The sequence below is a fragment of the Panicum virgatum genome, chromosome 8K, assembly GCF_016808335.1.
Source record: "Panicum virgatum strain AP13 chromosome 8K, P.virgatum_v5, whole genome shotgun sequence".
NCBI classification, from domain to species: Eukaryota; Viridiplantae; Streptophyta; class Magnoliopsida; order Poales; family Poaceae; genus Panicum; species Panicum virgatum.
In genome coordinates, this window is record NC_053143.1 from 46,004,952 (window position 1) to 46,017,818 (window position 12,867).

The 12,867-nt window shown below is 40.8% G+C and overlaps 1 pseudogene; it reads right to left on the reverse strand.

The window, feature by feature from the left end:
- Window positions 1-9,000: 9,000 nt before the first annotated feature.
- LOC120646356 lies at window positions 9,001-10,578 on the reverse strand (annotated as a pseudogene).
- Between the last annotated feature and the right edge of the window lie 2,289 nt (window positions 10,579-12,867).

Genomic DNA, 12,867 nt, shown 5'->3' on the forward strand with positions numbered 1-12,867 from the left:
AATGCTAATAACAACCCAGATGGTGTTCAAGTGAGGCTTATTATCAGTTAGCTGGTGAGTTGTCAGATCGACTCATCTGTCACAACTCTGCTTTCGCGTTGGTTAAAGAGCCAGGTGGAATTAATCTAAAAAATAGAACCAGGTGGAAGAATTGTACTGCATCTACTGTACATGTAGATTTGGCAGTATGGCTCTGCCAACAGTCTGTGTTTTTGCATTATATTACTGGAAATGATGACGAGTAATGTGAGCAAACAGATGGTACAGATTGAATTCAAGGCCGAACTGATGTATCATCAGTTTCTACTTGCCCCTCCGGTGCTAGAGATGAGCGAGTTCCCACCGATCCGATTCCATTGTGCTCCCTCTCATCCCTTGGCAAGCTAAGGATCACTGCATACATTACAAGATCAATGCAGAGGTAAACTTTAAACACGTGAGCGGTGAATATTCAGAGTCAAATTGTAACCTGAATGTGTACTTGTTTCATTTCTGATCCGGCAGTGCAGGGATTAATCTTCATCTTCGGGGTTGTAGTCCGTAGCGCGTGACTTGATATGTCTGATCTTGTCGTGCTCTGGTGAGGTACCTGTTAGCAAGGTCTCATACAGCTTCTTGCTGCAAGTCACCTTGAGATACCTCAGGTCTGCACCTCGCAGGTATCTACGAAGTGTCTCCATGGTGACGTCCTTCGGCTCCAAGCTGTCTAGTGACGGGACACCTTCCACAACCTCCACATTCAGGCAATCGAAGATTCTAATCTTCTGCAACCTGGAGAGCCCACTCATCCTCTTAAGCTTCGGGCAGTCAAACACATCGGGTTCCACAACAGAAGGCAAGCAGTTCTCCACAGCTGCCAGGCAAGTCAACTCATACTAGTACAGTGCTCTCAGAGCATGCCTCTTGCTGCTGGCGAGCCCTTGTGGAAGATAGCTCAGCTTGCAGTTTTGGATTGTGAGTCCCTGGAGAGAAGGCATGGCCATGACATCTACAGTGACATCATCCTCCCTGTCCCACTACTCCCATTTAGACAAGCCTTCCATCAGAAAATTTGTCAAATTAGGAAATGCTGAGATGATGTAGCTGCTGTAACACCCCCACCCACCGCCATGGAGGAGGACGCCTGTAATTCAAGGCCAACTCTCTTGATCATCGATGCATTTATAATGTTCAACGCTTCCAAACCAGGGAGCCAACACAAGCCGTTAGGGAGTTTGGTGCAGCAAGGCAGGTCTTGTAGTGTCAAGTATCTCAAGCTCTTAAAGGCCTCTATTGACGGTACCATCATCCAAAATTTGGTAGCAACCGACCAAAGCATCCTTCAACATGTATATGTTGTATGCAGGGTGGAGGGTAGAGCTTCTCCAGCACCACTTCCACAACATGCTTCTGCTGCTCCTTCTCGATCTCATCCATTAGTTCCATGCACCATTGCTACTCCAATTTAATTCCAAATAATCAAGGTGCTACTTGCTACTAACCAAGGCCATTTCAGCCAACGAGCTAGCAGGCACATTTTCTAGGCCATGCAAAGTAAGCCTCCTAAGTGGGAAAGAGACCCTATCTCTTCAAGGCTGCACTAGCTGCCATCCCCATTCATGCCCAAGTGTACTGGATACCCATAAAGTGACCTTAGATTTGTTAACCGGCCAAACTCCTTGGATATTGCAACATCAATGTTTGAATGCGACATGTTAAGAGTTCTGAAATGGATTAATTTCACAATGCATCTTGGAAGATTCTCCAAATCACTACAGTCTAGGAGTATAATGTGCTGCAGGAACCTCATCCTATGGATGTCCTCTGGTAGCCTGGATATATTTATTTGTACTAAACAAAGGTATATCTTATGTGCCTGAACTAGCATAGGGAGCCAATCAACCTATGACAATCTCCACCCTTCATGGATAATACCCTTAGCTTAGACAGGAAGCACTGCTTGAGTTGGGGAGACAAATCCTCACAGCTCAAGAAGATTTGGGTGTCCAGCTCCTTAGGCAATCCATCTACTGATCAGGCACGATGGTTCGGAATAGCCTCCCACTCACGCTCACTTTGAGACCTCATGCTTAGAATTCCTCCCATCACTTTGACTGCAAGTGGTAAACCACCACACTTTCTGATGATTTTCATCCCTATATCCCTTAGGTGATCAGTCCCAACTACCTGCCAATAATCGAAGGCTGCTTGTTGAAAAATAAATTTGATTCTTGTATGTGTGCATTTTTCATTTAAACATGAATTTACAACATTATGGTTACAAAATTACCAAATAATGTGAATTAATTTTCACTCTTGACTCATGAAGAATCATAAGTTCCTTCACTTAATGGTGTCATATATTTAAGAATTGAAATAGAAATTTATAAGATCTGCTTTGGATTTACATAGCACCTCTTGATTTCTGTGAAAAATTCCTAACAGTGAATCATTGTCAAACCACTTGTAACTACAGCAGGATCATCTACTATTTTGTGCATGATTTGGTATTGTTTTTCACAATGGCTGTATTTGGTATCGAGATAGATGAGGATGATGTTGGCAATTGGTATGATCGCCTCAATTGCTTTATTCATTTTAGATTGGATGGTGCTGATTGTTGGTAGATTGGTTAAATTGGAATGATTGAATGGATAACTGATATTAGAAATGGTTGAATTGGTTATGCTCTCCTTAGTTGCATTTATTTTAGGATGGATGATTCTAGCATTACTTGTATTTATATGGATTGTTGGAACTATTATTGCCTGTACTTTACTTTGTATTTATACATATTTTTATACTTTTTTTGTTCTTTCTCAATCCACCTTTTCCCCTTTGTTATAGTGTTAGACAAGGTTATAGTTGAGTTAGCTGACTCCTAGTTGGTTAAGAGTCCAAATCCTTAGCTTTTGATTAGGTTCAGTTTGGTAATTAATAGTGCAGGTATTCATGCCTGATTTTTAGGGCCAGCAAGGCCAAGTCTTGCACCCACCAAAGGCCTCATATTTTTTTAATTTTCTTATAAAGCATCTGAAGCGTGTTCATCTGCATACAGTGAGTTGAGCAGAGTTTTGCATTCTATTTGATTTTTACAGTGTTTATTACATATTATGACTATTTTTCTACGTGACAATAACTCCAGTTGCCTTTACCACGGAGTTCACTTTCATAAGACCAAGAATGAGGAGCTCCAAGATCACTATGAGACAATGTTCAGTCTTCATGAGACCATCATTAATGCTTAAGGTGTGCAGAATCAGCAATCCAAAGATCAAGCATCCACGGTCTTCGTGGAAATACTCGAGAAGGTATTAGCATACATCAAAGACATGGAGAGTCGGTGCCAAGCAATTCCCAAAAGCTTATCAAGCTAATTAAAAAGCTGAGGGTCTAATCTTGTGGTGCCTAGTGTCTATGGATAGATAGTTTTTCATGACTGGTATATGATGAGTTGTTTTGACTATTTTTGCATTTGTTAGGTGTGCAGACTATAAAGATAGATGTTGTTCTATAATGCTTGAAGCATATAAAATCAACTTTCTGAATTTGGTATTTCTGTTGTTCAGCGAGTATGTGAGTTAGAAAGATTGGAATGTCTTATTCTCGGATCCTACATTTCTTTTGATCCCCTAGTTGGGGGCTCAGGGCATTACGTTAAAATGATGTTATATGGTATTCTTGCATTGCTACTGGTATCTGTCATCTATCAAATTCGTGCATTGGAGATATCCATCAACTATCAAAGAAATGAGGTGTTTGTGCTTGGGGTGGATGAGGAGGAACAAACAGGGTTGCTGATCTATTTAACTATAGTGTAGGGACTTTTCCTATGAAATATCTTGGAGTCATGTTAAGTAGCAACACATGTGTGTGTCAGACTTAGCCTACATACACCAAAAGATCTCGAAGAGTTTGCCAACATGGCAATGTTGTAACCTGTCTTCTAGAGGGAAGATGGTCTCAATTTAATCATGTTTGAGTTCAGTCCCAAACTATTCTACGGGTATTCACTTACTAAAGGATGAGATCCATAGTAAGATGGATACTGCATGGGAAGATTTTTTTTAGCATGGTCTAGGGCTGAAAAAGAAATATCATATGGTTAAATGGGACACTTTGATGACTCCCAAAGACTTTGGAGGGCTAGGATTTACAAATACTAGGGTGATGAATGAATGCATACTGGAAAAATGGATCTTTAAGCGGGAAAGAGGGGATGAAAATGTTTGCCTCAACCTTCTCAGGAAGAAATACCTTGGCAACAAAGGCTTCTTCAGTTGTAATACTAGTAGTGACAATGACTTCGATGAGGATGAGTACAGTTTAGTGGAGGCGCTCGAATGTTGACTTCTCCGAGCATTTCAGATATTGTGACATTGGAAAAATCTGAATTGCGTATGAATTAGTGGCGTTTTGGTAGGGGTGCTCTTGACTGACTGTCAAGAGGTTTATATTTGTCTAGTAAATCTATGTTTACATATGCTTGTCAAGAGGTTTATATTTGTCTAGTAAATCTATGTTTACATATGCTTGCAGTAGGTTAGACCTAGTTAATTTGATGTAGGGCATTTGTACTTCAACTTGGTAATGGTCTGGTTTGAAACTAGTTTTACTGGTTTGGGTTTCATCTGGTTATCCTTTCCTTTGGTCTGGTAGGAATGGACTGGCACTACAAAAAAGTTTGGTTTAGTTTGGCTTGCTGGTGAAAGAAATTTGGATTAGTTTGAATTTGATTTGAATAGTTGTGTTGCAAATAGGTGCGTCCATGCATCTCACGTGTGTCTTTTGCCCACACACAGTAGGGCTATGCTATAGCCTCGCTTGCTACATCTAACGAATTATATTGGATTTTGAGAAGATGGTTTGGTTTGGATTGAGTCTAATGCATGCACAATTTAATTTGGTTCGGTTCCTGCAGCTAGTGGGTTGGATTAGTGTTGTTCCTTGCAGGGATAATTATTTATTTAGGGTGCGGTGGGTTCGGTTCAATTTCTAGACCATTAGTACATAAGTTCATTTGTGTTGTTCCAAATTAACTAGCATGCTCATGCCTTGTTATTTTCATCGTTGTACCATGACTATTGGCGACCTCTGGAAGAGGTCATTAAGCGGGCAACTACTAGTACTACCGGTGTGTAATCAGTTCTACATTCAGAGATAATGTGGTGTGGCAGCTGTTATGTATGCCACGCGACGACCTAGAAATCACTAGCGCACAAATTATGGTATTGATAGAGAAGAATGATCACCATTCAACATGAATGTTCATTGATTTTAAAGTGATAAAAATTGAGAAGTACACGTGCAAAGCTTGAAGCAAACATGTTGTGGCAGAACTGCCATAATTAATCCGGTTCAAGTGCGTTTACCATCACCATTAAGGATGAAATGATTAATATGCACTTCGAACGGAGAAATCTGACAGTCTGTCGGGTAAAATCCCGATACAACCACTGTATTTCTGATCGAAACAACATACCTCACACAAAGATGAGTTCAGAGATTACAATAACCATAAATTTTATAATACAAACTTCAATAGTAAATGTTATTACAAACTGAGTTTGAGAATTCAAACAGAGTACCTCAAAAGTTTGAAGGTAGATAAGTTCTTCAGAGTTTATAAACAGCGGAAAAGAAAACGATAACTAGCGATGATATATGACATCATGATGAAGCCCGTACATGACGTCAATCTCACCAAGCATCCCAAAAAATTTACCTGAAAGCAAAGTCACAAACAAGACTGAGTATACTAATACTCAGCAAGGCTGACCCGACTAAGGGTATATAATATCCCTTTAATTAGATATGTAAGGTTTGTGAAGGCTTTGGATTTTCTTTTGCTGAAATTAACAAAGAGTAGGTCCTTAATTTCAAGTTTTAGCTTCCAGATTCTAGTTTTATTTATTATTCTCGGTAAGCACCTATCTATACAAACATGGTAGAGGAATTATTTGTATCCAACAAAATTGAGTATCATAATTGTTCCACTTCTTACTCTATGTGGCAAAGGGATCAAGCAGTCTCAATTTCCGTGAGAAACAGATGATTCTGAATGGAATTTCCAACCTTGCAAGGGTAAACCTAACACACACGCTTGGAGCACTGTCGAGTCACTCCCAAGCAACCGTTTGCTTCTCATTCTGGTTTATGGATCAGTGCCACTCTCCCTGACTATAGGGCACCAACCTCGTCCTTCATAGTCGTAGTCGTTGCGCAACCTATCATAATTTCCAACATAATTTAACTTCCTATCTCTAAGAGAGAGTGGGAGGTATGTCCATTTGCCGGGCCGATCAGTTACTAGGCTTGCCGCTTACCCATAATTCACGGCATGTGGCTAGTACTTTCAAACGCTTAACCACCGCTACCACACACTGCGGCCTTAGCAAAATTTTATCAATATAGACGGATTTCCACCATGAAACTTGTAACCTAATCCGTCAATGGTCCTTATAGTGATTGCAGGAATGCAAACAATCAATTCCTATAGAGCTCGCGAGTGACAGGCAATCACTCGACTTTTACCAGTCCTATTAGCATAGCATCTATTCGGACTCAGATTCTAGTGTTCAATCAATAGGTACCTAGAATTATGCATCTAAAGCTTGCATTCAATTCCAATAACTTAAATGCACAAAAAATAATAAAAGTTGCATAATTTAAAGTAATGAGATTATGCACCGGGGCTTGCCTTTAGTGATGTCTATAGAGTCAGTAAGCTTTAGCTCTTCTGAATCGAAGTTCGGGACTTCAGTTAATTCCGCAATGTTGGCCTGGGCTTCAGAAATATCCCCGTCTGGTTCCTGGATAAGCTCGTATGTTCCGTCTGCTAACGATGTTGTTTCTATATGCAATGCAATAGTTAGAAATTAGTGAAGTGCTTGAGTATAGCTTTCCTTCACTAAAAAGTTGTTATCCAATAAAGTAAACATTTAAGACCAAGCTTAAAAGTGTTACTTTACTGGGCAATCGTTTATGGAGTAAAAGTGAATATAAAAGACTTCATAAAATAGCAAAATTAGTTACACTAAACAAAATGGGTGAGGTTTTAAATCAAACATCAACTCAAAGTTCAAAAGGAAAGATTATGTACATAATTCAAGCTCAAACATGGAGTTTATTCTAACAAAAACAGCACTAGTACAACAAGATCTATTTTTAGGTCAAGTTCCAGACATAACTAGAGATTGAAACTTTACAAAAATTATCTAACTAGAGCAACATAATTACATTCACATGGCAACTAGGATGGGGTTTATATCCATCTAAGTCATGGTTCAGAAACAATTAACAAACCCTAAACTAGGAACATGTTCTGATCCTATAAAGTTTATGCTAAACAATACCTAATAAAGCAATTCTACCCTACAAAATTCAAATCCATACAGGCAGCACATAACTCATGAATTAAAACTAGAACCCATGGTTAAATTAAAACCTTAATATAGACAACGCTAAAACTCTCCCAAAAATTACCATAAACTACTTGTGATCAGTAGAGCCCATGGTAAAAAGATGACCCTAAGAAACTAACAAAAACATGCTTTAATAAAATAATAAATGCATATGCTAGAATTTAAACAAAGTACATAAAATCATAAGCAAAAGTCAGGCATTTGGACCACAAATTTTATACAAGACTATACATGGTAAAAAGATGCTAGGTTCCAAACAGAAAAGCATAGCAAGGCTATGGTTAAAAATATATAATTAAATCACTCATTTCCTAACAATTAAACTAGAGCACATAATATAAGGTTTCAAACAAACTTTAGTAGCCAAAGTCATAGAGCTAGTTAAGAGGAACACAATAAAATTGTTAGGAAATGACTCGCTGGCGACGAGGGCCCCGGGGTGGAAGAGTAAGAGGGGTTAATGGGCTACCTCAGGGTTGCTTCGGTTGGGGTCGGGGTGGCCCGTGGTAGCGGCGCCATGCGAGCAGGCGGCCGGTGGTGGTGCTGGGCCGCGGCGACGGCTCGCCGGAGGCGAAGGGGTGGTGCGACCGGGTCTAGGAGCTTTGGGAGGAGGGGGGAATGTCGCTGAGGTGCCAATTTGGGTCGAGATGGGGTGGAGGGGTGAGTTCGGCTACGAGCTCGAGCTCGGGGTACCAATGGCGGGCGACAATGGAGGTCTGGGCACTTGGGTGAACGGGGAGGGGGGGTCTACCCTTTTTATAGGCAAGGGCGAGATGGAGGGTAAGCAAAGGGAGATTGACTCGCCGAGGGAAGCGTATCCAGCGGCGAGGAGGGAAATCCGCGGCGGCCGGCTGGTTATCTAGAAGGCAGCCGGCGAGGGGGACGGCGTGGCGTGCGTGAAGGGGGCCAGCGAAGACGGTTCGGGTGGTGGCGGGGTTCGTACTTGATGCGTGGAGGTGGCGAGGCGGCGTTCCATGGCGGCGCGGCGACCAGTGGGCGGTAAACCCACGGCGGAGGGGCGGCGCCTCTGTTCAGGCAAAAGAAGGAGGAAGAAGAAAGAAGCAAGGGTGGTTTCGTAAATATGCAAAAGTTCAGAGGGTTAACTGAAAGACAAAAATTCCCACTAATCCAAGGGTCCAATGAAAAAGTTCCCAAAATAAAAGTTGTAACTTTTGATGAGATCTACAGCTTTGCTTTCAGGCCCAAATTCAAAGGAGCTATAAATTTGAAATTATTTTAAAATCCGTCAAAACTTCCATTTGCAAATAAACATAACTTAAGTTTTAAAATTTTAAATGTAACCATGTGCATAAATATATCTTTTTGCAAGGGTAAGAATGAAAAACAGGATATGCACTTTAACTCTTCACAAAATTTGAAAATTTTACCTTTTGCAAAACTATTTTGTAAAAAGGATTCTGCACTTTTCTAAAATTACAGAAATACCCTTGCTATGGCAATTATGTTTTAAACTTTTAAATACAAAACTATATTTTTAACTGGGTGATTCTAGCCCATAAAACCTGGATTGTCACACATGCTCAGTTGGCTAGCTTACAAATTCACTCCATGTGTACTATTTATCTGTTTGTTAACTTTACGGGTACACCTCAATGATAGATCGGACACCAAGAACCAGTATAATGTTGTAGTGAGTGAAGCCAGCTTCTAAAATTATGTTTCTCCACTCTTGCTCGTCTCGCTCAATGCCATTGGCAACCATAATGAAAAGGTCATACAAAACTTGTGTCTCTCTATGCTTTGGAGTTGAACACCCTGCACCAACCACGGCATCTACTATTATCACTTTTCCACCCGCATCACGTGTAGGTATAGCTTTCTTGCAGTTCTTCAATATTGTAATACACTCGGAGTCACGCCAGTCATGCATAACCCACTGAAATAAGCAAAAAGAATATGGATGTCAAGAAAATATGCTATCTAACAGCATAAATAATACTACTTCCGTTTCAAATTGTAGTTCGTTTGACTTTTTTGACCTTAAGTTTGACCACTCGTCTTATTCAAAAAATTTGTGCAAACATTGCCAAATTTAAGCCATTCTTGAAGATCTTGTATTGATAAAGCAATCCACAATAAAAAAAGTGATAATTTGCACAAATTTTTGAATAAGACGAGTGGTCAAACTTGGAGTCAAATGAATTACAATTTGAAATGAAGGGAGTACTGAGCATTGAAGGTGAGATTTTCTATTATTCATGGTCCTTGCCAGAGGTAAAGTGTTAATTTTTAGCATTTTAATCATACCAAGAAATACCACTTACTGTAATGTACTAATCTAGAACGTATCAATAAAAACTAGTGCATCCATCCGCTACCCAATTTTCGCATGCATGTCTCACATGTTGTACCTCAAGGAAGACGGCGTTTGCCGGTGGAATGCTCTCAAACATATGCCGGCAATGTACTTCAGCCCGGTATCAGCAGGAGCACTATCCACGACGTGTTGCAGATCCAGAACGCTGCACTCGATGTGCGGGAACGCCTTCGCGATGGCCTGCGCCGCCGCGCCGTGCCCTCCGGCGACGTCGATCAGGGAGCTTATCCCCTGAAAAGACGTGGCCGCACTCTCTGATGGCAATGTCCATGAGGAAGCGGCTGTCCGCGACCATTCCGGCGTTGAAGAGCGAGCTGATGGTCGCATCGTGAAGGATCACGTCCCACACGGCCTTCCCGTGCGCCACCTCGAAGAGGGCCAGGTCCGGCAGCTCGTGCTCGAGCCAGGTGCCGAGACTGAGGAATGGTGACACGAACATCTCGTGGAGGATCAAGCTTAGGGTGGGAGCTAAGTTGTGTACCGAACCGATCAGAAGTCGGGACGCCGGAGTCAGGCCGTACACGACGCGATCTCCATCGTCCTCGGCCGGGTTCGCGGCGGCGGCGCTGAAGATACCGGGGACGGTGAGGACGCGCATGAGGCGCCGTAGAGAGGGTAGCTTGGAGGGGTGGAGTGGCTTCACCACGCTAGTAGCTATCTGGGTGAGGGTGGCCGTTCCACCATGGCGGTGGATGGCGTCGGCGATATGGAGCTCGAGCGCGCACTTAGCGCCATGGACTTGATGAATGCGAAGGTGTTGTGCCAGAGGTCGAGCTGAGCATCAAGCAAGGCCTGGTGGCCGCCAGCGCTGCTGTGTTGCTCCTGAATGGACCCCATGGCGAAATGCTTCAGCTTTGCTTGATTTGGTATGGCTTTAATTTGTTGGTGATATAGAAGAAGCCATTGATACCAAATCTCTATATATAGGGACTTGCGGTTCACAGTGCCTGTGAACTGTACTTGCTTCATGTAGTTATCTAGGTAAAAAGTTTATGTCAGGTTATCAGTTTCTGCTGGTGGTGATCGAAAAATATATTGTTTTTTTATTTCCTGATAGTTATTCAAGATTACGTACGGCATCGGCATGCAATGTTGTTTTCTGCTGATCTTGTTGTGTAATCCAAATCAGAAGCTCGTGCGATCTTAATTAATTACGCGTGCTTTCATAATGGAAGTAAAAAATCACTATTGGCATAACAGGAAGCTGGAGGAATGGTGAGTAAGCAGGGGATCGGAATGAACAAATTGTGTAGACCTTAGATCAGTTCTTGTTGAAGCTGATTCTTATATCTGATGGTGTTTTTTTTCTTTTTTTTAAAATATATTTCCGGCTACTTTTCACTTCCGGATTGTACGTAATAGACTATATATGGGGTGTTTTATCCAAGTGCTATATTTTGCCCAAAAGTGATAAAATTTAGCAGTAACCCATCCAAACAAGAGTGCTAATGGACTGAGCTAAACTTTAACCAAGATTTAAAAAGTTCAGCAAGAATATGAGAGCTACTAAGACTAAAGTTTAACACTCAACTTTAGCTCATCCAAACAGATTTGAAGTGTTAATTGTTGTACTATTGTGCCTGAAGCTAGCAGCTGGGTTATAAACCGCGTGAGTCTTTTGACTAGCGATCTTTCCCTTATAATATTCACTCTGTTCGGATGACTTGTCAGCCAATCAGTCAGCAGTGTATCTATTATCTCAATACAATAGTGTTAAAAAGCCACCATGTTCGCCAAGAGTGTCTAGAAATTCCCACGTTAATCCAAAAAAGAGAAGGATATACACCGTTAGATTTTATGAGGATCTAACAGTCTAGATTAATCTAAAAATTCCATGTAAAATACAAATAATAAATCTATCTATTATTTTAATACAATAGTGTTAAAAGAAGCCACCACGTTTGCCAAGAGGGTCTAAAAATTCCCACGTTAATCCAAAAAAAGAAGAATATATACCGTCAGATTTTATGAAGATCTAACGATCTAGATTAATCTAAAAATTCCATGTCAAATACAAATAATAAATCTATTATCTTAATACAATAGTGTTAAAAAAAAGTCACCACGTTCGCCAAGAGGGTCTAGAAATTCCCACTTTAATCCAAAAAAGAGAAGGATATACACCTTTAGATTTTATGAAGATCTAACGGTCTATATTAATCTAAAAATTCCATGTCAAATACAAATAAAAAATATTTATAACCTAAGGAGTCCTACTAAATATCTATGAATTAGAAAACTAGAAATAAAATGTATGTATCCGTACAACAATAGGAGAGAGACTAGGAATTATGTAAATACTATGTCCTAATTAGATTACATTCCACGTTGATGATGAGAGAGGAGGCATGCAATTAGACAAACTTATTTTCTAATCAGATTACTTTCCACATTGAGGAGAGATATGACTAGATATCACCTACCATTATTTTTTTTATCAATCTCACTTGCTACTGTATCTTAGCAGGCTTCGATGCCACTAAATTGCAAGTAAATGCATAGGAGAAAAGCTAGAAAATTGTATATCGAAATATATAGCTCGAAAACCCCAATGCAAAAGTGTTCCAAGTAGGCTGCAAGTTAAGGCAAAGCACATATTGTTGTCTCACTAGAGTTTTTAGCACTAACTGAGCCAATAATTCTCTACATGATACACTTTTGATCTACGTATGTAGTGGCAATAGCCAGTTGATGAAATGTATGTATGCATCTCCATCTATATATGGCATATGGCCGGCCGGCAGGAATACGATGCCATCAGTCTGTCTACCTATTCAGATAACATGGATGTAGGATATGGCGTACCAGTGATCCAGCAAAGCAGCATAAATAGAGATATGACAATGGTGTAACCAAAGCATCTCCATCTATATATGCCATATGGCCGGCAGGCAGGAATACGATGCCATTAGTCTGTCCACCTATTCAGATAACATGGATGTAGGATATGGCGTACCAGTGATCCAGCAAAGCAGCACGAATAGAGATATGACAATGGTGTAACCAAAGTGTCATATTCATCCACTCCGATGTTCACAATAATGTGCTCAAAGAATAGGGCACCCACCTCACCCTATTAGCACTTCCACATCTTCGGGCACAACCACTATTGGTGCACTTCCACAA